Here is a 25,598-nt window from a genome sequence, read left to right on the forward strand (position 1 = left end):
TCAGTCACAAAAGTAACGAAAGGGTCTGGAGAAATGTATCAGTTTTCTCTTCAAAATGTAGTAAAGTGAAAGTAAAAGTCCAAAGAAATATTTATACTCAAGTAAAGTACAAATATTTAAAAAACTGTACTTAAGTACAGTAACGAAGTATTTGTACTTCGTTACTATACACCTCTGTTAATATGTAATGTGTTCATGAACATTTACATTTTCTGAACACATTTTATTACATCAGACTGAAAAATCTGTGGCAGGAGGTCGAATGTTTTGTCCACTAAAATTTGTGTATGCTTTGTGAATTTCAGAGTTGCCCCAGTGGCCTGCCGGCAGGCTTTTTCCCACCTCTCTAGAGGCTTTTCCCAGACACGCCATCGCCTGTTCCTCGATCACTCCTCCACCCTCTGGCGGACGACAGCCGCTCCTCCCCGGGCGGACCGGAGCAAGTCTTCCGACCCCGGGCGGATGGAACGCCCCTCTGCGTTTTGGCGGCTGGTAGGGAGCCCCTCCACCCCTGGCAGCGGCTCCACCGCTCCAGGCGGATGGCAGTGAGCCCCTCCTCCCCTCGCGGACGGCGGCCGTTCCTCCGCGTCTAGGCGTCCGGCAGCGACTCCTCCGTCCCCTGGCGGATAGCCGCGGCTGCTCCTTTGGTGGATGGCAGTGGCGAGGACTCCACAACAGCGCATCCCTCCTCCTTCCCGGGCTTCTGAACCAATGTAACAAGGTTAAAAATGGGAAAGGAGGAGGCGGGAACCGGCTGAATAGTCAAAATAATATTTAATGAAACAAAAAGACACATCAGCTGTGTGTAGCTCTCTCTCTCTCGAACTGCCGCATCCCGCTGCACTTATCCCTCTCCTCGGCTGATTAGCCTGATTGGGGGCCGGGTGTGCGTAGTCACGGCCTGGCCCCGCCTTCCTCCTCGTCACATTGACCTCTATTGTTGTTACAAAACATAAGAACAAATAAAGTGCTCTAGGTAACAATGGAATAATAAAATGGCATATGAAACAGAAATATGTGTTCACTAATTTTAACTGTTGAGGCCGCTGCTATTGTAATTACGATTTCTACAAAGACATGAACGCTTTTGAAGTCGAAATCTCGTAATTACGGTACTTCCGAAATGACATGATTGCTCCATTACTTCTTTGAATGGATGTGACGTGAAAGGCACAGCGCGTCCGATGATCAGAAACATTTGAGTAGTAATTACATTAACATGCTCCTAATCCAAACCCTAAACTTAACCATAAGCATAACAGTACTGAGACCAAAACAGTGTTCTTTAACTTACCTCTTTAAGTGGATGTGACATTAAAGGCACAGCACATCCAATTTTCTGAAACATTTGAATAGTAATGACATTAACATACTCCTAAACTAGGGGTGAGCGATATGACTAATATTCTATATTATATTATATCACGGTAACGGTATATTTCACGATATATAATATAGGGAGATATATAGTTATTTCTCCCTATAAAATCAACGAAAAAGGGTTTATATTTTAAATAACCATGCTGTAGGTGTGGGCGATATAAGCAAAAATGTATAAAGTGATCTTCTTGAAATATTTGGTTGATAACAATACATATGACGATATAGCCTACACATTTTTATGGAACTTCTAAATAAATAATAAAAGTTCCTTTTTGATTTAAAACAATGTCCAAAGTAGCCTTATGGTAGATCTGTCATTTCCATTGCAATAAAACAACTTTATCAATAAATAACTAATTATTAAAACAAATATTTTATCTGTTTTATATACTATATCGTTTTTCAGTCCAAGCAAAAATGAGGTTTCTTTCAGGTTTATAGTTGAACAAAAGCATTTGCTTTGATTCTGAACCAAACCCCTCCATCACACATTTGTTTAGGATTTAGCCTTCCACTGGGTGCTGGAAACCATTTTTGCGACCTTATATACTAGATACATATGCACGGCTGACAAATGTGTTATTTAATAATTTAATAATTCCTGAGGTGATTAATTTACTCAGTGCAATCGCTTCTACCTTCGTGTTTGCTGGGCTTATAGCAGAGGGTCAGTTTCAAGCCACGAAGAACGCAGCATTTTATTAACAAGCTCTTCCTCATTTCTCTTGAAATGTAAAGGTTATGTTTACAGAGTATTTTTTGTTATTTTCGAATTTTAAAATATTGCCGGATAATTCCACTTTCAATCTTTTTAACAGATTAAAAAATATACGAGAACCATTTATGAGGCACGAAACAGAATTATCTTAACGTTCCTCAATATCAGTCTTACCTGCAGACAGGTGAAGAATCGTGCACAAAGATATTTAAATATTATGATATACATGGTTTAGAAAAATATCTACCAGTTCACACATTATGCCATTGTCATGATACACTATATATCGCCATAACGCACAGCACCACTCTAAACCTGACTGTTCTTCCACTTCTTTGCAAATGTAGTTTCTGGGATGTGACTTCATAGGCACAGTGCAGGAGATTTTCGGGGCATGAACATTCGCCACACGGCAGCGCTTGTCCGAAATTCGGCACATGTGGTCTGAATATGGTTGACAAAACATTTGGAACTAAAACGCTAAAACTAAAATGATTTTTCAGTGTCATCATGTTGAAATGTGTGTGGTCTCTACCTGTATAAAACATGCCACCACAAGATTTGACGTGTAAATCATGTCTGTAGCACAAATGATGTGAGTTATGTGCCGAAGTTTAATACTTAGATTGAGGTCAGTTCAAATTCCTTACCCTAAGTATGAGCAATAGTAATAGTGATGCTTGCCATATCAAATGCAACTAATGTGTATGTTCTAATTTTTCTGAAGTATGTGAAAATTCTGTACCAAACACCTATTTAATTTATGCTTCAGTTTTTCTGTCTTGTGCTTGTTACAACAAGCTTAAGCTTGTCCATTATTGCCGTTTGTACTGTGTTTGTATAAGAGCTCAACTTATCTGTCTATTAAGATGATGAAGTCACTGAAGACTACTCAATCAATATGCCAGTTAATATAATGCTGAACTGAATCAAATAAACACTGGCCATGTTTTATTATGAAGCGATTAAGGCAATACTGCGATTAAACTGTAGCTCATGTAAAGAGAATACTGTGATCATTTTATTTGCGAATATGTTAATAATCAGAGTAATGATAACTGCAGTTTTATATATGGAGTACTCCAATTTTAATAGCTTTATACACTCATGTAAACACTTTAATTGCATTTCTTCCACTCTGACCAAAGTGCGCCTGCACCAGTGGTGCAGCAGACAGATGATGTAACGCTCAAGCACAGTGTGAAGGGGAAGAGCAGTTCTGTCCGCCAGGGGCCGGAGGACTCGCTGCCGTCCGCCAGGGGAGGAGCGGTTGAAGACCGGGCGACAGCATGTCCGGAAGCTGGCGAGCAAGTTCTTTTCTCTGTGTCCTCTCTCTCTGTCTGTATGATTCTGCTCGCCCTTTCCCTCTCTCCACGCCTCCCCTCGTCTCTCCCCCAGGTTCACAGGACGTGGGGTGTAACACCGGCTGACAGAACAGCTGGAAGGGCATCGTCTCCCCTCCAGAGATGGGAGGGAAGTTAGTCAGACCGGTGGTGCCCAGGCCTGAATCGGGCGGGGGAGGTGTGTGATAAGGAGGAGGGCGTGGCCGGGCCGTGATGGAGCACGGCCGGCACTGAATCAGCTGATCAGCGGGAGAGCAAGATAAGGGGCAGCCGGAGGCGCTGGTTCGAGAGAGAGAGAGAGACGCACGCGGCCACGTTGCATGTGTGTCTGTGTTTGTTTATGTTGGTTTTATGTTGAGTTTTTCATTAAACTTTTATGTTGACTGTTCAGTCGGTTCCCGCCTCCTCCTTGCCCGACGTTTACCTGTTACACATAGGTTCGTAAACATCGCAAAACAGAAGACGCTGCACTAACTTCTCGGCTTCATGTGAAACGGCAGTTCCTTACACTGTTTTCCAGCAGTGGTGCTCCCACGCAAAATAATAGCAAGGAAACATTTGTAGGGCCTTGGCCCACTTAAAATGGCAGCAGAGACCGCATGGCCCTTTGTTCTATGATCAAAAGGAGAGATATTGAACTCAGTTTCCCAGGATCCTTCACAAATTCACAACTGGATGCAAAGTCCCGCCCATGGACCCAGTCTTAAACGCCATTTGTCGAGCGGCCTACAACCGATGACGTCATCTCGTCAACAAAACCCGCGGACAGATGAATTTCGGCCTCTCTGTGCTAAGCTCTGCCTGGCTCTTAAGGGACATCTGTACTGTGCACGTACTGAAGGAGTTTTCCCTCCGTTTGGACTGAGAACAAAGAGACCACGTTTTTCTAACCTCGCCATTTGGCCACGGTAGTGTAAGATTAACTTAGCTTTGTTCAAGTCTTATAGTATACTTATATCAACCGGTTCAGTTTCACTGTAAAGCAACAGTGAATTTATTTTGAAAAACGGAAAGGCGACCAGTTTCCCTTCTCCCTCTTCAACGTTGACTACTTTCTGCATTCTTCCTTATCGCTGGATCCGAAGAATAAAGCAGAGACGCGTCTTTCCGCTGACGAGCGTAAGACAAGGAACCATCCAGACCGTTTCTCCTGACCGCTCAATGCAACAGAAATTCCAACGGACAACCCTACTGAAATCACACAGGATTTCCCAAGTAAGGCTTGATATCTGGGCAGATTTAGATTAGAAACTGTGATTTTTCTTGTGAATCTAAATTGTATTTTTGATTCTAAATGCTGATGTTTTGAGTATGTTTGATATTTGTATGTTAAACTCTGCTCGCTGTTTCGAGTTGTTTTAGTTTCTTTTGGGGTTACGTTTGTTTTGTTGAGTGATTTGAACTTGTAATTCAGTCCCGCTGTTACAAGAGGTTACCCTTAACTAAACTGCATGCATTTTTCCTCGCTCCCGCTCGCTCTCATTCTCTCTCTCTCACTGATATTCATTGAGTGAGCGGCACCTCGGTTCGTGTTCGACTCAGGCTGGTGAACCAAATTCTCCCGCCTGTTTTGTAAGTTCCTTTGTGTGTCCGCTCATTTCCATCCGCACGTGGGATCAGCTCCATTTTGGACTTAACCCTCCATTCTGAACCTGATCCTCCATTTTGATTCCTTTGTTACCACACCTGGACACACAAACACACACACACTAGCATATAGCTCCACTGTTAGCTTAGGATATCCTTAATTTTATTTTTGGATTATATTTGGATAGTATTGGCTGTGTTCACTGGCTGGCAAGCCAAATTCTCCCGCCTGTTCCGTCAGTTCCTTTGTGTGTCCGCTCATTTCCACCCGCATGTGGTATTAGCTCCATTTTGGATTTAACCCTCCATTTTGAACCTGATCCTCCATTTTGATTCCTTTATTACCACACCTGGACACACACACACACACACACACTAGCATATGGCTCCACTGTTAGCTTAGGATATCCTTGATTTTATTTTTGGATTATATTTGGATAGTATTGGCTGTGTTCACTACTGCTTGATTATAATAAATCTTGTTATATTATAATAAGTACTCCTGTTTGTTTTTGTTTGAATGTTGTGTTGAAGCCAACCTCTGCCACGTGAAGAACTCCCAAGTTACCTCAGAGTACTATTATGTTATTGGTGTTAGAAACTAACTGTAACTAGATTACTGTTGGATTTGTATACCAATAAATTAACTAGTTTACCACTTTTTGATTATTTTGATTAACAATTAAGATACTCAACCTTCAGGGTAGATTTTGTTTTATGAGACTCAATCAGTAACTTGCTATCATGTTTCTCTTTTCAAAGAGTGGTGCCCCGAGAATAGAGTTTAATGAATTAAATTCTATTTAATTACTATTTAGTTATTTAATTGTTATTTGATTATTCCATAATGAATAACAATTAACTATTGATTATTTCTGGAGAATAGTTTAATGAGTTAAATTCTATTTAGTTATTTAATTGTTATTTGATTATTCCATAATTAATAACAATTAATTATTGATCATTTCTGGAGAATAGTTTGAGTTAAATTCTATTTAGTTATTTAATTGTTATTTGATTATTCCATAATTAATAACAATTAATTATTGATTATTTCTGATAGTAAAACTGATTTAAACAACCAGTAGCACCTACACATTGAAATGTTGCTCTTTCTATTGAGTTTGTCCTCGTGGGAGGAGCATAGCAAAATCCAATATGCACCCAGTGTAGTCCGATTCACAAACAAATGACTCTTATGAAGCAATTATTTTTAGTAAATCAAAACAGACAGAGCAACAAGTGTAGTCAACAAACAAATTACTCTTATGAACCAGTTCTTTTTAATGAATCAAAACAAGTCAATTCAAGTGAAGTTATTTTTGTTTGTATAGTGCTTTTCACAACACATATCTTTTCAAAGCAGTTTGACAGAAAATTATGCTTTAACAGAAATAAAAGCTTTAATATAAAAATGTCTTAGAATCATTATAGTGTGATTTAATAAACTACATGATTCTAAATTTTGCCTTAAATTAATAATTAAGACTAATTAAAGGTGCACTCAGTACTTTTTTCCTCATTAAAAAAGATGTACTCTTTAAGAAATTAATTGCAATTTTAAAACATTTGTGTAAAATCATGACCACTCACAAGAGATGAAGACCCCAGGCACAACAGTAACCTAATAAAAACTGTATTCTACACGGAGAGGGTCCCCTCATGGGGGCTGCCATGTTAGAATCACATGACTAACTGAATACAACTCACTTAACCACCCTATTATTGAACACTTTCACTCATGAATTAAATTAATCATGGCTGACTGTGAATTGTGAATTTTTACTCTGGCATCTGTAACTGAAAACTACTGTGTTTGAATGATGCAGCATCCAGGCCACTAGATGTCAGTGTAGTCTAAGATGACATAAACAAAAACTTACTGAGTGCACCTTTAAGTCATACCCTAAGGATAATGAGGCGTTAATAATATTAACACAGGTTCAGAAAACACCTCTTTTAAGACCTTGGTTGGTATTGGGACTAACATTTATGTTGTTGCTTTGGATGTTTTGATACGTTTTGTTAGCTCATCTTGACCTGAAGTCATGATGACAGCGAAGGACTGAAGTTGCTCGCAGGGAATAATATGAGAGACTGTCTTCTGAGGTGCTGTGGCAGATGGTTGCATAATTCCAATTTTGTTTCTGATTTCATTTTATTAGTAAAGAAATTCATAAAGTCGTTACTACTGTGCTACGATGGAAAATCTGGTTCAGTCAAAGCTTTATTCCTTACCAGTATATCCACAGTACTGAATAAACACCTAGGTTTATTGTGGTTATTTTCTTTGAGTTTGCTAAAATATGCAGATCTGGCAGCTTTTAGAGCCTTTCTGTAGCTAGAGACACTATCCTTTCCATGCATCACGAAACACCTCTAATTTTGTACTCTTCCGCTTGCGTTCCATTTTCTAAGCTGCTCTCTTGAGATCATGAGTATGATCATTGTACTACGGTGCGGACAGCGCATCCAGTGTAGTTAAAAATGACTCTTAAGAACCGGTTCTTTTAAACAATCTTTCAAAAAGACTCATGAACTGACTGACTATTTTTATTTATGCCAAGCTGTAAATATACATATTTGCAACAAGTTTTTTTTATATTTTAAATAAATATTAATTTATAAAAAAACAAAAAACATTAACATCACATTTCTTAACGAATAATCAGAGGAATTGTAAGTAGAATGTAAACGGGATTGAAGAGGTATCTTAATCTGAATAGTCCTTATACTCTGATTATTGCAATAATCAGAGTATTGGTGTACATGTAAACGCAGCCACTGGTTTGAGGGATCATAATGACTGTGACTCATCATACTGACTCCATCATACTCAGTATACAGTAGGTGTGTGTGCTGAATTTTTTGTGTGTTTTGGCTTCTTTCATCTTTACTACGGTACTGTTGGTAGAGAGTTGATAAAGAACTGAGAAATAAGGTCACCGACACGCACACTCAAACTTCCCGTGTGTCTTCATGCTAGCCTTTATCCTGCTGGTGAGAAGCAACAAATATTAGACATAAAAAGTAGGACACCTTGCTGACAAAACACAACCACATTCACACAGAAGTGAGAGAAAAACTTAAAGACGTCATGAAATCTGTATTAAATCTTTGTTGCTTTTAGTGCTGATATTCTGCTGATAATATAATTTGTAATAATAATTTTAAAAAAAAAGCAAAATTGAAGCATTTTCACAAGTGGAATGTTGAACCCCTCTGTGTATCTGTGACTTTCAAGCATCTGTCTGTTGGGGTTTATGTGTGTGTTAAGGGCATGTGTGTGAATGTGTGTGTATGATACAGCTTCATGGCATTTGTGTATTGCTGTATGGAGTGTGTGCACAAAATTCCCACTGTTGTCCTCTTATTCACATCTGTTCTGACAGTCACGGTGGATGAACTCTGCATTCAGACAACAGGGTCTTTCTATGAAACACATGCCATTTTTCCATTTGCCATTTTTAAAAGATTTTAAACATGCCACCAGACAAACAATACCTTTGTGTTAATGCATTGCATCTATAATATCTCAAGCTATAATTAAATATAATTATGTCTAGGTAAACAGGGCTGACAATTACAGTTTTAAGGTCATGATACTACAAGGTGCTAATTAGAAAGATAATTTAATGCAGATGTGTTTACAAATATTTACTTTTTTATAATCAGTTCTTTACTATACAAAATCATGGTAACAGCAATGAAATTAAAGCTTGTCGAAAACAGAACAGAGAAATGTTTTATTTCACCATTTATATCTTCGGTTTAAAAATATACACTCTCCAGCCACTTTATTAGGTACACCTGTACATCTACTTATTCATGTGATTATCTCATCAGCCAATCGTGTGGCAGCAGTGTAATGTATAAAATCATGCAGATACGGGTCAGGAGCTTCAGTTAATGCTCACATCATAAATGTGATTTAGATCGTGGCATGATTGTTGGTGCCAGATGGGCTGGTTTGAGTATTTCTGTAACTGCTGATCTCCTGGGATTTTCACGCACAACAGTCTCTAGAGTGTAAAGAGAATGGTGCAAAAAACAAAAAACTTCCAGTGAGCGGCAGTTCTGTGGGCAAAACAACTTGTTAATGACAGAGGAGTATGGCCAGACTGGTGCAAGCTGATAGGAAGGTGACAGTAACCCAAATAAACATGCGTTACAACAGTGCTATGCAGAAAAGCATTTCTGAACGTACAACACATCGAACATTGAGGTGGATGGGCTACAGCAGCAGAAGACCCCTCTGGGTACCACTACTGTCAGCTTAGAACAGGAAACTGAGGCTGCAGTGGACACAGGCTCATCAAAACTGGACAGTAGGTGATTGGAAAAACATCGGGTAGTCTGACAAATCTGGATTTCTGCTGAGGTACACAAATGTTAGGCCCACTTCAGCCTCAGTTCTCTGTTCTTGGCTGACAGAAGTGGAACCCGACGTGGTGTTCTGCTGTTGTAGCCCATCCGCCTCAAGGTTCGACATGTTGTGCATTCTGAGATGCTATTCTACTCACTACAATTGAACAGAGCGGTTATCTGAGTTACCGTAGCCTTTCTGTCAGCTCAAACCAGTCTGGCCATTCTCCGTTGACCTCTCTCATCAACAAGACATTTCCATCTGCAGAACTGCTGCTCACTGAATGTTTTTTGTTGTTCGCACCATTCTGAGTAAATACTAGAGACTGTTGTGCGTGAAAATCCCAGGAGATCAGCAGTTACAGAAATACTCAAACCAGCCCGTCTGGCACCAACAGTCATGCCACAGTCTAAATCATTGAGATCACATTATTTCCCCATTCTGATGGTTGATGTGAACATTAACTGAAGCTCCTGACCCATATCTGCATAATTTTATAAATTACACTGCTGCAACACAATTGGCTGATTAGGTAATCGCATGAATAAGTAGATGTACAGGTGTACTTAATAAAGTGGCCGGTGAGTGTAAAATGTGACATATAATTTAGAAGTTATTATTTTATATATTTACATGAATCATACAGTGATTGCTTTGGATTATAAAAGTTATTTTAGCCAATAGAATCGCTTAAGGATCCAAGGGGGTGTTCCTTGGAGTGGGCGTGTCCCTTGTCGTTTTGAGGGATGCAGACAGATAAGCCGAGTTTGGAATGGCATCTACCCATTACTGTGGCTGAGCTTGGAATGGCATACTACCCATGTTTGTCTATGGCAGAAATAGTGGGAGTAGTATGCCATTTCGAACTCTGCCTATGTCTATCTATGGCAGATATAGCATAAGTAGTATACTAAATTTCAGTAGTCGATACCGATACCAGTGAAATTTCACAGTTCTCCATACCAATTTCGATACCACAGCAAAAATATGCTGATATTATTATGTGTTATTGAACATACCAGTTTAATTATTTTTTTATTATTTAATAATTATTTTAATAATTATAGTTTAATTATTATTAGAACATTCTAGAACATTTGTTAAAGTTTCATTTAATTTCATCATCAAAATGGTGTCTAATCAATAAATTCTTAAAACTTTTAACAAGTGAAAATAGAACTTTTCAACATGTCATTGCATTTTTTTGCCAAACTTTTATTCAACAGCTGTCTTGCTTGTAATATTTGATTAATTATTAGTATTATTGTTATTATTATTACAGTGAGTATTACATTTTACTATACAGTTGTAATATATTTTTATTAAATTTCTTCAATTTCAGGCATCTAGATTGTATTTTGAATCGTGCTTTTATTATGTCGTGTTTTTTGCCAGATGCTTCACTTTTCCGGATCTCTTTACACTGGCCTTTGAGTCTGACAAATGAAATGTAGGACACAGTTTTGAAATGTTTGTATTTTAGATTACTGGTGTTTGTGTATGTGGTCATTTTGAAATGTTATGTTTTAAATTGTATTACTGTGAAGCACTTTGGTCAACTCTGTTGTTTTAAATGCTATATAAATAAAGCTGATCTGAGATTAAAGCGCAAATGCTGTGATTTAATTATATAAATATAAATTCTACATGTGACAAGTGCTCTGCTCTGTCATCTCATACAACCCCTGGCAAAAATTATGGAATCACCACACTTAGAGGAAGTTCACCAAGTTTTTTACTTCGTAGCAAACAAACAAATCACAGATATGACACAAAACAATTTTTGTTTAATAGCTGAACATTCTGGCTTCGTGAAACATCCCTCAAACAAATTAAATGACATTATTTTAATTAATAGCATATTTTTTTCCAGATCAAGTAGAGGAAAAAATTATGGAATCACTCAATGTTGAGGAAAATGGAATCATCAACAAAAAAAAAAAAATATCAAGTAGTACTTTGTTGCTCATCCTCTGGCTTTTATGATGGCCTGAATTCTTTGAGGCATGGACTTCACTAATTAAAAACAATATTCTCCATCAAGCTGGTTCCAACTTTCTCAAATAGCGGTTGACAGATCAGCTTTGCAGGATGGAGACCAATTTTTTCAATTTCCGCTATTGCTCTGTGGCAAGATGCATTATCATCCTGAAAAATAACTTCATCATCACCAAATGTATTTTCTATCGATGGAATGAGAAAAGTGTCCAAAATTTCAATGTACACCTGTGCATTGACTGTTGAGGTGATGATTGCCATCTCCCCTGGTCCTTTACCTGGCATGCAACCCCATATCATAAATGACTGGGGAAATTTGATTGTTTTCTTCAGGCAGTCATCTTTATATGTTTCATTAGAACAGCACCAGACAAAAGTTCCAGCATCATCGCCTTGGCCAATGCAGATTTGTGATTCATCACTGAATATCACTTTCATCCAATCATCCACACTCCATGATTGCTTCTCTTTAGCCCACTGTAGCCTTGTTTTCTTCTGTTTAGGTGTTAGTGCTAGTTTTTGTTTGGCTTTTCTATATGTAAATCCCATTTCATTCAGCCAATTTCTTACAGTTCTGTCACAAACATTGACTCCCATTTCCGGCCATTTGTTTTTCATTTGTTTATTTGTGCATTTTCTATTTTCAAGGCATATTGCTTCGAGTTCCCTATCTGTCACTCACTCGACGTTGGTGTCGATGTAGTGACACTAGGGGTCACTTTTGGGAGCCCGAGACACCTCTGGTCTTTGATAAAAGGCCAATGAAAATTGGCGAGTGGTATTTGCATGCAACTACCCCGGACATACGGGTATAAAAGGAACTGGTATGCAACCACTCATTCAGATTTTCTCTTTGGAGCCGAACGGTCATGCTCATTGAGCTGAATACTACTGTTTATTCACCTCTGCTGGATCTGACGGCGCATTTCAGCGGCTTCTCCCTCCTCTGCACTGGTGCACTGCAGAGAATGCCCCTGGGCGCTTCGGCAGAAAAACTAGAGAGTATATTTTCTGAAAGAGCATTTTTCCCCTCTAAAAGAGTATATATTTCTCTAAAAGAGCGCACACATGGAACGTCTTTTTAAAGACGCGTCTTTTTAAAGATGCTTTTCCGATTGTGTGTTATTCCTGGTTGCGCTCATTATCTCTCGCCTTCTGACGGTCACGATCACTGTCTTTCGTATCTGGGCACTGCTCACGCGGAGACAGCGTTCGTGGATGGTCATGTTCTCATTGCGAGAATATGTCCATGGCAACATTGCGGTCGCGGCTCGCCTTCATAAGAAAGTGAGCCACCCCAGAGGCTCCCGCCTCAGTCCTTTTACCCACGGGTATGAGGCCAGCGCGGCTAGCACTGGGGGCGATTTGGGGACCCCAATGGGACCGCCTCTGCCGGGTATCCCCCCGCGGACCTCCCATTCCCCAGCACGCTCGTCTGCCCCGATCGGGCTTCCAATGAGTCCGCCGGCTCGTCTCACAGCGAGTTCGACCTCTTATTCAGAGCCCGCGAAAGTGTTGAACTCTCTAGTGCAACATCGGAGAGCGGGCTCGTCCAGTTGGAAGCCTCAGCTGGGCTCCTCCCTTTGGGGTCGATTGCCCAGTCACAGGCTGACGCGGAGATGACGACATGCTTTCCTGGGCAGCCGTGAGTGTCGGCTAGAATGGACTCACTGCTCTTCCCTGAAACCTCGCGGCTCAGTGATTGGTTCCTGGGCTCACGGTGCCGCTCAAAGCCACGCCCCACCCCCGTTCCTTTCTTCCCGGAAGTGCATGAAGAGCTGACAAGGTTGCGGGGGGCACTTTTTACTGCCCGGTCCCGATCTTTTCAGCTTCCCCGCCCTCACTACCCTCGATGGTGGGGCGGCCAAGGGCTATTCGGCAATCCCCCGGTGGATAAAGGCGCTCGCGGTGCACCTGTGCCCGCAGAGCGCCACCACCTGGCGCGGGTGCCCAAAGCCCCCGTCCAAGGCCTGTAGGTATACGTCGTCTCTGACGGCCAAGGCCTACGGTGCCGCTGGACAAGCCGCCTCTGCCCTGCACGCCATGGCTCTCCTGCAAGTCTGCCAAGGCACTAAAGGAACTGCGCTCGGCGACCGACCTCGCTCTCCGAGCGATGGAGGTCACGGCGTGGTCTCTCGGGCGGACGATGGCCACACTAGTGGTCCAGGAGCGCCACCTTTGGCTCAACCTGGTCGAGATGGGTGAGGCCGACAAGACACGATTCCTTGCTGCCCCCATTTCCCAGGCGGGCCTATTCGGCGACACCGTCGAGGACTTTGCCCAGCAGTTTTCGATGGTAGAGCAGTAGATGGATGCTAGCCGGCATATCCTGCCCCGGCGCGGCTCAAGATCCCGCACCCCGTCTACTCATCGCCAAGGGCGTCCCCCTGCGGTGACTGCACCGGCTCCGCCGCAGCCCGCTTCTTCGGCCCGGCCCTGGCGTGGAGCCCACCGCAGGAAGCAGACGCCACCCATCTCGCGGCCACCCAGAACCTGTGAAAGGCTTCAAAGCGCCCTTGAGACGGGTGACCCAGGGACAACGAAACCCGCTGCTCTGGAGCTGGTAAGCAGATCTCCATCTTTTTGTTACCTTTTGCATTTAATTGCGCTGCATGCCCAAGTGGTTGCAGTACTCAAGAGCTCAGCAAGACCGGTTTCCTTGTTCCCTGGGTCACGTATCCGGTATGTATGGCCGTCATCACGACCACCGTCCACCACTCTATTTGGCAGGTTTGGCGCTCCAGCGGCGGTCTCCCGCCCCTGAGCGCCTAGCTGTGGCACAAATCCGCCCCCGATGTGACAGTCTCCACGGGTCACGAGGACAGACCTCTTCCTCCCCCGTCCCAGGCTGTTCCGGGGTGGTCCCAAGGAGCCAGGTAAGTGCTTCGATGTCCTTAGACTCAGCACAGCCACGACGTGGTGTGGCACCTCGAGCTCCGCCCCGCCACGAGGCCCCACCTGCCGGTACGTCCGATGACGTTGTCCCTTTGGTCCCCCTTGCGCGGAACGTGGACGCATGGCTTGCGCTTTCCTATCCGTCGCGAGGGCTGGTCCGGACCGTCCAACTCGGCTGCACAATTCACTTCGCCAGGAATCCACCCAGGTTCAGCGGTTTCCACTTCACCTTGGTGAAAGACGAAAACGCTGCTACCTTGCGCGGAGATCGCTACCCTCCTACGGAAGGGCGCGATAGAACCTGTCCCTCCAGCCGAGATGAAGAAGGGGTTTTTCAGCCCCTACTTCATTGTACCGAAAAAAGGCGGTGGGTTGAGGCCAATCTTGGACCTGTGAGTTCTGAACTAGGCTTTACACAGACTCCCGTTCAAGATGCTGACGCAAAAACCCATCTCGCGAGCGTCCGGCATCAAGATTGGTTCGCGGCGGTAGACCGGAAGGATGCGTACTTCTACGCCTCGATCCTTCCTCGACACAGACCCTTCCTGCGGTTCGCGTTCAAGGGTCAGGCGTATCAGTACAAAGTCCTCCCTTTTGGCCTGTCCCTGTCTCCTCACGTCTTTACGAAGGTCACAGAGGCTGCCCTTGCCCCGTTAAGGGAGGTGGGTATTCACGTTCTCAACTATCTTGACGACTAGCTAATCCTAGCTCACTCTCGAGACGTGTTGTGCGCACACAGGGACCTGTTGCTCTCACACCTCAGCCGACTAGGGCTTCGGGTCAACTGGGAAAAGAGCAAGCTCCTCCCGGTTCAGAGCATCTCTTTTCTCAGTTAGGAGTTGGACTCAGTCTCCTTGACGGCGCGCCTTACGAACGAGCGCGCCCAGTTGGTTCTGGCCTGTTTGAAGGCATTCAAACAGGGAACAGTGGTTCCACTGAAACTTTTTCAGAGGTTCCTGGGGCATATGGCATCCTCGGCGGTGGCCACCCCGCTCGGGTTGATGCATATGGGGCCGCTTCAGCACTGGCTCCAGACTCGAGTCCCGAGACGGCCATGGCGCCACGGGACACACCGCGTGGCCATTACGTTGGTCTGTCACCATCTTTTCAGCCCTTGGACCGACCTCTCGTTCCTACGGGCAGGTGTTCCTCTAGAACTGGTCCCCAGGCACGTCGTGGTCATGACAGATGCCTCCAAAACGGGCTGGGGCGCTGTTTGCAACGGGCACGCAGCCGCCGGCCTCTGGACGGGTCCGCGACTGCATTGGCACATCAACTGCCTCGACTTGTTGGCAATTCTGCTCGCCCTGCGGAGGTTTCGGCCATTGATCCAGGGCAAGCACGTGTTAGTTCAGACAGACAACACGACAACGGTAGCATATGTCAACCGCCAAGGTGGTTTGCGCTCTCGTTGTATGTCACAACTCGCACGCCGTCTCCTCCTCTGGAGTCAGCAGCATTTCAAGTCGCTGCAAGCTACTCACATCCCGGGCAACCTCAACACTACAGCGGATGCGCTGTCACAACAGGTTACCCTCAGGGGAGAGTGGAGACTCCACCTTCAGGTGGTCCAGCTGATTCGGAGTCGATTCGACAGGCACAGGTGCACCTGTTCGCCTCCCAAGAATCCTCCCCACTGCCCGCTCTGGTACGCCCTGACCGAGGCCCCCCTCGGCACAGACGCGCTGGCACACAGCTGGCCCCCTGGCATGCGCAAATATGCGTTTCCCACAGTGAGCCTGCTTGCACAGACCATGTGCAAGGCCAGGGAGGATGAGGAGCAGGTTGTCCTGGTAGCACCCTACTGGCCCACCCAGACGTGGTGCTCGGACCTCACGGTCCTTGCGACTGCCCCCCCCCCGGCGAATTCCCCTGAGGAAGGACCTTCTTACTCAGGGAAGGGGCACCATCTGGCACCCGCGCTCAGACCTCTGGACGGGACGTGGAAGACCTAAGCTGTCTCCCACCTGTGGTGGTAGACACGATCACTCAGGCTAGGGCCCCCTCTATGAGGCGCCTGTATGCCTTTAAGTGGCGTCTGTTCGCTAAGTGGTGTTCTTCCCGTCAGGAAGACCCCCAGAGATGCGCAGTCGGATCAGTGCTTTCCTTCCTACAAGAGAGGTTGGAAGGGAGGCTGTCCCCTTCCACCTTGAAGGTGTACGTTGCTGCCATAGCAGCACACCATGACGCAGTCGACGGTAAGTCCTTAGGGAAGCACGACCTCATCATCAGGTTCCTAAGAGGCGCCAGGAGGCTGAATCCCTCCAGACCACGCCTCGTTCCCTCATCGGAACTCTGTAGTTCTTCAGGGTCTACAGAGAGCCCCCTTTGAGCCTTTGCAGTCAGCCGAGCTTAAGGCATTCTCCTTGAAGACTGCCCTCCTGACTGCGCTCACTTCCATCAAGAGGATAGGTGACCTGTTAGCGTTCTCTGTCAGCAAAACGTGCCTGGAGTTCGTCCAGGTTACTCTCACGTGATCCTGAGACCCTGACCGTGCTATGTGCCCAAGGTTCCCACCACCCCTTTAGGGACCAGGTGGTGAACCTGCAAGCGCTGCCCCAGGAGGAGGCAGACCCAGCCCTGTCGTCGTTGTGTCCGGTGTGCGCTTTACGCATCTATTTGGATCGTATGCAGAGCTTTAGAATCTCTGAGCAGCTCTTTGTCTGCTTTGGTGCACAGCGGAAAGGAAGCGCTGTCTCCAAGCAGAGGATCACCCACTGGCTCATTGACGCCATAACTATGGCATATGTCACCTAGGACATGCCGCCCCCGGTAGGGCTACAAGCCCATTCTACCAGGGGTGTAGTGGCTCCCTGGGCCCTGGCCAGGGGTGCCTCTCTAACAGACATTTGCAGAGCAGCGGGCTGGGCAACACCCAACACCTGTGCAAGGTTCTACAACCTCCAGGTGGAACCGGTTTCATCCCAGGTAGTGGCACGCAACACAAGTGAATAAGCCCGGGATAGCTGGCCGGGTGTATCGCTTGCACATAGCGCCTTCCACCTCCCTTGGAGCTGAAGACGTGTGCCATTAATTCCCAGTAGTGTTCACAAACTTTGTTCCCTGATTGACTTCCTCCGAGCCCTGTGGCAGTCGAGTTTTCGGAGAGACTCGCTGCCGGCCCAGTACACACACTAAGAGCCCTGTTCTGGGGTAGGTGCTCCGCATGTGGCGGTTCCCTGTAAGGCTAACCCCATGCGATCTATATCTTCCACTAGTTCGTTTCCCTGCTGGTATACTGCGTCTTCCTTGGGCAGAGCCCCTCTGCCCCAGTCTCCATGTTTGTAGTAACTCCTCCCCCATTGGGCAGGATCTACCTTGAAGGCTTTCCACATGGTTGGAAAGACCATGTGACGTATTCTTCCACTTAAATATCCCCCCCTCTCTTTGGGCAAGGTGTGGTCTCCGCGGTGTCTTCCCCTTGGGAGGGACACCCCCCGACTAGACCTGGCGACCCAGTCGGATAATCCCCCTTCTTTTTTAGGGAGTGAAAAAGAGAAGGGGAAAAGAGGCCACGACTGGGTTAAGCCTGTCTCTATCTTTGGGTAGTTGACTTGTCCCCAAAAAGGGCCATTCGACACTCATAACTATGTTGGGGGAGGTTACGTGTCGACCTGGTGTGCTGGCTATGAGGCACACAGCAAGTCTGCCCACCACACACCACCAGTTCACGTAACACAGTTCAGCCTTGTGGCGTTTTGTATAGGGACTCCTAGTGTCACTACATCGACACCAACGTCAAGTGAGTGACAGATAGAGAACGTCATGGTTACTGGTGTAACCTCCGTTCCCTGATGGAGGGAACGAGACGTTGTGTCCCTCCTGCCACAACGCTGAACTACCCGTTGAAATGGCCGGGACCTGGTCTCGGCTCCTCAGCATAAAACCTGAATGAGTGGTTGCATACCAGCTCCTTTTATACCCGTATGTCCAGGGGAGTGGCATGCAAATACCACTCGCCAATTTTCATTGGCCTTTTATCAAAGACCAGAGGTGTCTCGGGCTCCCAAGAGTGACCCCTAGTGTCACTACATCGACACAACGTCTCGTTCCCTCCATCAGGGAACGGAGGTTACACCAGTAACCATGACGTTTTCTATCCTGACGCTTTGACATCTTCCTTGGTCTACCTGTATGTTTTCCTTTTATAACCTTCCCATTTTGTTTATAATTGCACCAAATTTTAGACACAGCTGACTGGGAACAACCAACATCTTTTGCCACACTCCGTGTTGGATTTCCTTCTTGAAGGAGTTTTATAATCCTTTCCATTGTTTCAGTTGACAACTCTCTTGTTGGGGCCATGTTTCCTTTCAATTAGCCAAGTCCAAAAGCTCATTAATGTCTGTAAGCACTCTCTTTTAACTGCAGACTTATTTGCATTTTTAGACTTGTGCCGGTATTTGTTTTAGAAATGCAAATTACAAGGTGATTCCATATTTTTTTCCTCTTCTTGATGTGGAAAAACATATGCCATTAATTAAAATAATGTAATTGAATTTGTTTGAGGGATGTTTCACGAAGCCAGAATGTTCAGCTATTAAACAAAAATTGTTTTGTGTCATATCTGTGATTTGTTTATTTGCTGTGAAGTAAAAAACTGGGTGAACAGCTGGGTGAACATCCTCTAAGTGTTGTGATTTCATAATTTTTGCCAGGGGTTGTACAACATAAATGATTCTCAATGTCTGTGGAGTTTCTGGTGGATTAGCAGTAGGATTTATTTAAAGTATGCTGCTCATCCACAGTAAGATTACAGCCTTCAGCAGTTTAATAAATCACACTAGGACATGCCACAATTTTAATTTGATTAATTGTCCATTTCAATGTAAAATGAGAAACAGAGCACACGTTCAAAATAAGCCTGTGAGCATTTTAAAGTAGTTGTATGTCAGTCATACTGCATGCTGGTACCGGATTGAGTCGGTGCTCGGTACTACTGGGACGGCAGAAACACTGGTACCGTTACATCTTTTATATTTTAGTACCGACTTGGTACCGAAGTACCGGTACTTTTGACAACACTATATGGTAATATGCCATTCCGAACTCGGCTTATCTGTCTGCATCCCTCAAGATGACAAGGAACTCCCTCTACATGACACACCCACTCCAAGGAACGCCTCTTTGGATCATAAAGTGATTCTGTTGGCTAAAAGAACTTTTAAAATCCAATGCCATTGCTATATGATTCATGTTGTCTTAACTGTGTAAATATAACAAATAATAACTTCTAAATTATATTTTTAATTTATCACACATATACAGTGAAATTCTATTTTTTTTTTTCACATATCCCAGCTAAGCTGGGGTCAGAGTGCAGGGTCAGCCATGATATGGCACCCCTGGAGCAGACAGGGTTAAGGGCCTTGCTCAAGGGCCCAACAGTGGCATCTTGGCAGTGCTGGGGCAGAACCCCCAACCTTCTGATCAGTAACCCAGAGCCTTAACTGCTGAGCCACCACTCCCCCCCCCCCCAACATGTCACATATCATATTATTAAACCGAAAATATAAATGGTGAAATTAAACATTTTCTGTTTTCACCAGTTAGCTCACAAGCCAACATGTTAGCCCATTAGCTTAGCACACCGCAAGCTTCTTCTCCTCTTCATTTTCATCACATTTCTCCTCACTGTTGCCACCTAGTTATATGGCGGTATTATAGATTATGAAAATGTTTTATCTTTGTGATTAGGGGTAGGTTAAGGGGTAGGGAAAGGTGCAGGGTTTCTGTAGCACTCCTAATAAACACAACAAACACAGTGCATAAATGTGACATCCAACTGCTGCAAGACTTCACCATTTCTCTGGTTATTTGAAACTTGTAGTGGGTGTGTCATGTAGTAGCCTTGCAGGACACAGACAGACCCTTCTACCATTGTGGGCCATTTTTTTTACAATCCAATAAATTCCTGATGGATAAAAGACCTGCCCTAGATTTTTTCAATTGAATATCCTCTTTTTGTTGACTTAAAAGTCATATTTACACATATTTTAATTATGAACACAAAAGGCACCCTCTTAATTTCCCTCTCTCAATCCCCATTACTTTTTTTTTTTTCTCTCCACCTCAAAACTCTGTTAATCTAATAGAGCAGTGATGCCCAACAAGGAGTATGAGTTCCCCTGGTTGGGCAATAATTGTAAATTATTTTTGGTCTTTGGTACACAATTTTGGCTTTGTGTTGATGAAGGGGTACTTTAGCCTTTCTGATGGTGCTGGAGGAGTTCTTATGGCAAAAAAGGTTAGTAAACACTGCTATAGAGCAAAATAGACTGATTAATGTGATGCTGGTCATGTGGATCAAAGAGCTATAAGCTTGCAGTTGAGGTTTGCATCTTCATGAATTGTTTGGAGTGAAATATCTTATTGTGTTTCAGTTTTATTGTGTTGATGTGGCCATGTCTCCGGTAAGGTCTGACTCAGAGGGTTATGATCTTCCTTTGTTTTTTTCTGTCACTCTCTCAAACACAAGATCATTTCATAGGCCATAATGAAATCTGTCTGTATCTTGTTGGTGACCACAGTCATTCACTCTGACTATCTGTTTGCTTTGCACAGCATCATTTGTGGTGAAAATCCAGCAATTATCTCGCATTCTTAAGTTTATGCTTTCTGACAGAGTTTAACAACATTCCACATACACTGCCTGGTCAAAAAAAAAAAAAAGTTGCCGTTTGGATTTAAATAAGCAGATACTTAAGAGCCTATGATTGGATCATTATTGCATTGATTACTATGTTTCAGCTGGCAACAATTCTTTTAACCCTAACTGATGCAGTGTGTAGCTTCTTATTTCTTAAACAACCATGTCGGAAGACGTATCCCGTGGTCGTGGAAAAGATGGTACTGTGTTTCAGAAGGAGCAAATTATTGGCCTGCATCAAGCAAAGAAAACAAGTAAGGAGATTGCTGAAATTACTGGAATTGGGTTAAGAACTGTTTAACACATTATTAAAAACTGGAAGGATAGTGGTGAACCATCAGCTTCACGGAAGAAATGTGGTCAAAAAAAAATCTTGAGTGATCGGAGATCACTAAAACGCTTGGTGAAGTGACATTGTAAAGTAACAGGCGATCAATTGATGTTTGTCATGTTACGATACTATTGTGATTCTTTATTTTTGGTGTATTGCGATTCAAAACTACAATATATTGTGATATTGCACTCAATGTTTCTCATTCGTTTAAGTCTTTGACTTAAGAGAACTGTTTCCAAATCACCAAATGCATTGTTAAATTAATATAAAATTGCCAGTTTACAAAACAAGGCCAGTTTATTTCCTAATATCTATATACAATGCAAAGCCATAAGCATATTAGACAGACCATAATGACTCCCTCTTTCTGTGGTAAGGTCAATGTAGTTAGTCTTTCTAAAAATAAATGATAGTATTTGTGAATACAATAGTCTAAACACTTTAAAAGCATTATTTATTACAACACAGTTTCTATACGCAAAAGTATAATTGATTTCACCTAAAATGATACTAACATTTTTGTCAAAATACCTCAGTTAATGTTACAACTGTAAAATCATAATAAATTTTAGACACGGAGGGTGATTGTGTAAAGCTTGAAAACTGCACCTTCTAAGGGACTGTTGTTGAATTCCTAGATCGATTTGGCAAAGATAAAAAAAAATCCAATCACCATAACATTAATGTGGAAAATTTAAATAATATTGATTTTTGGCATGCAAATATCGATGCAATATCACGAGGAAAAATATCACGATACTTTAACATATCGATATTTTTTCCCACCTCTAGTAAGAAGGGAAGTGCATGAAGCGATGAAGCGTCATGCATAGTGCCCACTGTACAAGCCTCTGGTGGCAGTGTTATGATCTGGGGTTGCTTCAATTGGTCAGGTCTAGGATCAGCAACGTTATACAGAAATAAAATTAAGTCAGCTGGCTACCTGAATGTACTGAATGATCAGGCTATCCCATCAATGGATTTTTTCTTCCCAGACAGCACGAGCATATTCCAGGATGACAATGCCAAGATTCATCGGGCTCAAATTGTGAAAGAGTGGTTCAGGGAGCATGAGGAATCATTTTCACACATGAATTGGCCACCACAGAGTCCTGACCTTAACCTCAATGAAAGTCTTTGGGATGTGCTGGAGAAGACTTTACGGAATGGTTTGACTCTCCTGTCATCAATACAATATCTCGTCCAAAAATGAATGCAACTCTGGATGGAAATAAATGTTGTGATGTTGCATAAGGTTGTTCAAACAATGCCACGATGAATGCGTGCTGTAATCAATATCAAATCTGTCTGTCAGTGGGGAGAGAGGAAGCTGTAAAAGCCATCACCTGGTGATTACTGACTCTAAACACCTGTGTCTCATTTCAGTGATGGCGGAGACAGGCTTTAAAAGGCCGGCGGAATGCCAGACTGGGGAGAGAGAGACAGAGTCGCGCACACACACCCAGTCTGGAGCTGAATGCTGAAAAGCTGTTTATATTTGTGCATCTATTGAGTTTATGTTGCCTGCTATCATTGAAGCTGATCTGAGTAAACTGAAGTTCTTGCTGGAAAGCATATTTTGAGTTAAGCCCTGAGAATAAAAAGAACACTCACGTGGACTGCGACACCGGCTCCCGCTTCCTCCTTGCCTCCAAACCTCAGAACCTCTACACAAAGCTAAAGGCGGTCCAATAAGATATTAGAGTATGCAACTTTTTTTTTTTTTGGCCAGGCAGTGTATGACAGAGACCTGAATCTTTACAAAAGCAACTAGATTTTTCATTTGATGGCAAAAATGTGAGTGGTGCTTAACAGTGCAAAATTCACCACCATGATGATAGAGTATTCTGTGTGGTTGCTAGGGTGCTGCTAGGTGGTTGCAAGGGTGTACAGGGTAGTTGCATACTGACCTACTCAAAAGAGCCCACCCCTACAGTAGGTTTTTTGCATAGTCAAGCTACAGTCTTCTCAGTCTTTTACTAGTTAAATTATTGGTCTACATACATTAATAATATTTTACTTTAACATCATCATATTGAATATTTAAACATAATAACAGCCATTTCAATTTAACAAGTTACTTACTGCAGTCAAAAAAAACAAAAAAAAAACCTAACATAATTTTAGAAGCATAACATTATATTTATTCACATATCCTTTCACAAACAGTAGCCTATGTACTGTGGTGGTGGAGTCGGGTCCTGTTTGTCCCATGAGATCTCACATGCCTGTCTTGTTCAAATAAAATAATTGTTAGATCATATTTGGCATCATATCTGTCACAGCGATTAAACTTTAGAATTAAAAACAGTTGGTTGCGATCCGTTTGTGTGATTTTCTTCGTGAAATGTTCAAATCTACCATTTTCAGCAAATTTTGAGCGATGCCAAAAGAATCTGGAAGTGCTGGCACCTAGAGTTTTCTTCTAAACAGTAAGTTTATCTATGCTAAGGTCAGCTTTGGTCCAATTACTGTGTAAACACGATGGATGAAGCCAAGCTACAATCACATTATCTAGGTCAGTTAGTCCAACTTTGCAAATTCGGACTGGTATGATTTCAGTCAGACTAAAATGTTTACATGACATTTTAAAAATACACATTTTTGTTTTAGACACAAATTATTGTTTGTAATAACTCAAGCGTCACTAAATTTGCTCATATGTATTAAAGATTTGAAAAAACTCTCTTAAGGCCTTTGCACACCAAACACATATTCTCAGCACGATTTCTCGCTGCGATCAACATTTTGAATCGAAACAATAGATTCCTAACGAGCCATTGTGAAAATATAACACAAGTAGATGTACATGGCAATAAAATACACTCGATTCTTTCGAATCACCCCTCAGACTGTGTATAGATGATAACACTGCCAGTCAACTTGTCCAGCAGGTGAACTGAAATAGTTTGTGAAGGTGATGGGCCCAGAGATGGGCGGAGGGTGGTTCAAAGGTGCGTTGAGCCACCTACTGTACCGGGGTAAAATTGCTTGTCGATTAGCGCCACCTATTGTAAAGGCTTAAATGTGCTAACGGTGAACATTTGCTTTACTTTCTATAGTAAAGGACCATTTGCCGGTGATTCGTCTCTCATAATTGCATTTCATTTGGTGTGACCTCTTAGATTTATGCTTAAAACAACCACAACAACAAACTTTTTGCCAATGGAGAAAGAAAAATAAACTAAATTTAGGATATATTTTCTAAAAACATGTTCAGATCATATGCATTTTTGCTTTTCAAGTAATTGTAAGTAATTTCAAGTAAAAAATGTTTAGATATTTTTACTGTATACAAAAATACTGATCAAGAAAATTATTTTCAATGTGTGACTCTGTTTCATAATCCATGTGATTCTTTATTAGCACTGTATTTTACATGTGTTTGTGTGAGGGGATGGGGGAGTGTGTGTGTGTGTGTGTGTGTGTGTGTGTGTACAAGCCAAGTGCACACTAAACAACTTGCAGTCGGTGGCATATTAAGATACGTTTTGGGTGATCCGATCACAAGTGTACAAGCAAGACACATCACTGTTATACCTGGTCATCTATTTTGACCACTTGTGTTTAGATATTGAGGGGACAGTCTCTCTAAAAAGTATATATATAAAAAAAAAAAAGGCACTAAAACTGACACACAGTTTCTCTTAATTATGTGCAAACACGATGTTTAGAGCAGAATTCTGAGTAATTTTAATGCAGTACCTGTAACTGAGCTTCTAATGTGTGTGCTTCTCTTATCTGTGTCCCTGAGAATTTGCTTTATCTAAAACTGGTCAACCACAGAGATATTCACAACAGAGAACACAACACAGCTGGACACAAACCAAAGAATAGAACTTACACAACATGTTTGAAGAGTTTGAAGTCAAATAAGAGATGCATTTCTATGCCCAGCCTTTTTTGTTTGAACTGGAGTACTCGGAAATCGAATTGAGAGAGACTCGCATGTGTCCTAACCAGACACGACATGTGATAGAACGTTTGTTTTCTGTTTTTCAATTAAATTAAATTTAAGTTTATTTATAAAGCAAGTAACAACAAGTGTTGAACACTGTGCTGTACAGCAGCCGATTTACACACAGAAAACATATAAAATATTATTTAAAAGACATAGATACAAAATACAACTTATAAGGTTGGTTAAAAGCCAGGGAGAAAAGGTTTCTCCTGACCATCAGAGGCAGTGCTTAAGCTCTTGTGGATTATTGCAGTGCCAGCTAGATAGGTTGAGAGAATATACCAACAAAGTCATTTAGTGACGTAGGCTGAGCCTCGAGGATAATAGCCACATTAGCTCAGCGTTCAGCCTCTTTCGCGTTCTC

At 42.8% G+C, this 25,598-nt stretch overlaps 1 protein-coding gene across 3 annotated transcripts in view; it reads left to right on the forward strand.

The window, feature by feature from the left end:
* Positions 1 to 25,598, forward strand: part of LOC127447260 (FERM, ARHGEF and pleckstrin domain-containing protein 1-like) — a 137,750-nt gene that overhangs the window by 32,058 nt on the left and 80,094 nt on the right. The window lies entirely within an intron of this gene.

Source organism: Myxocyprinus asiaticus, chromosome 10 (genome assembly GCF_019703515.2).
Source record: "Myxocyprinus asiaticus isolate MX2 ecotype Aquarium Trade chromosome 10, UBuf_Myxa_2, whole genome shotgun sequence".
NCBI classification, from domain to species: Eukaryota; Metazoa; Chordata; class Actinopteri; order Cypriniformes; family Catostomidae; genus Myxocyprinus; species Myxocyprinus asiaticus.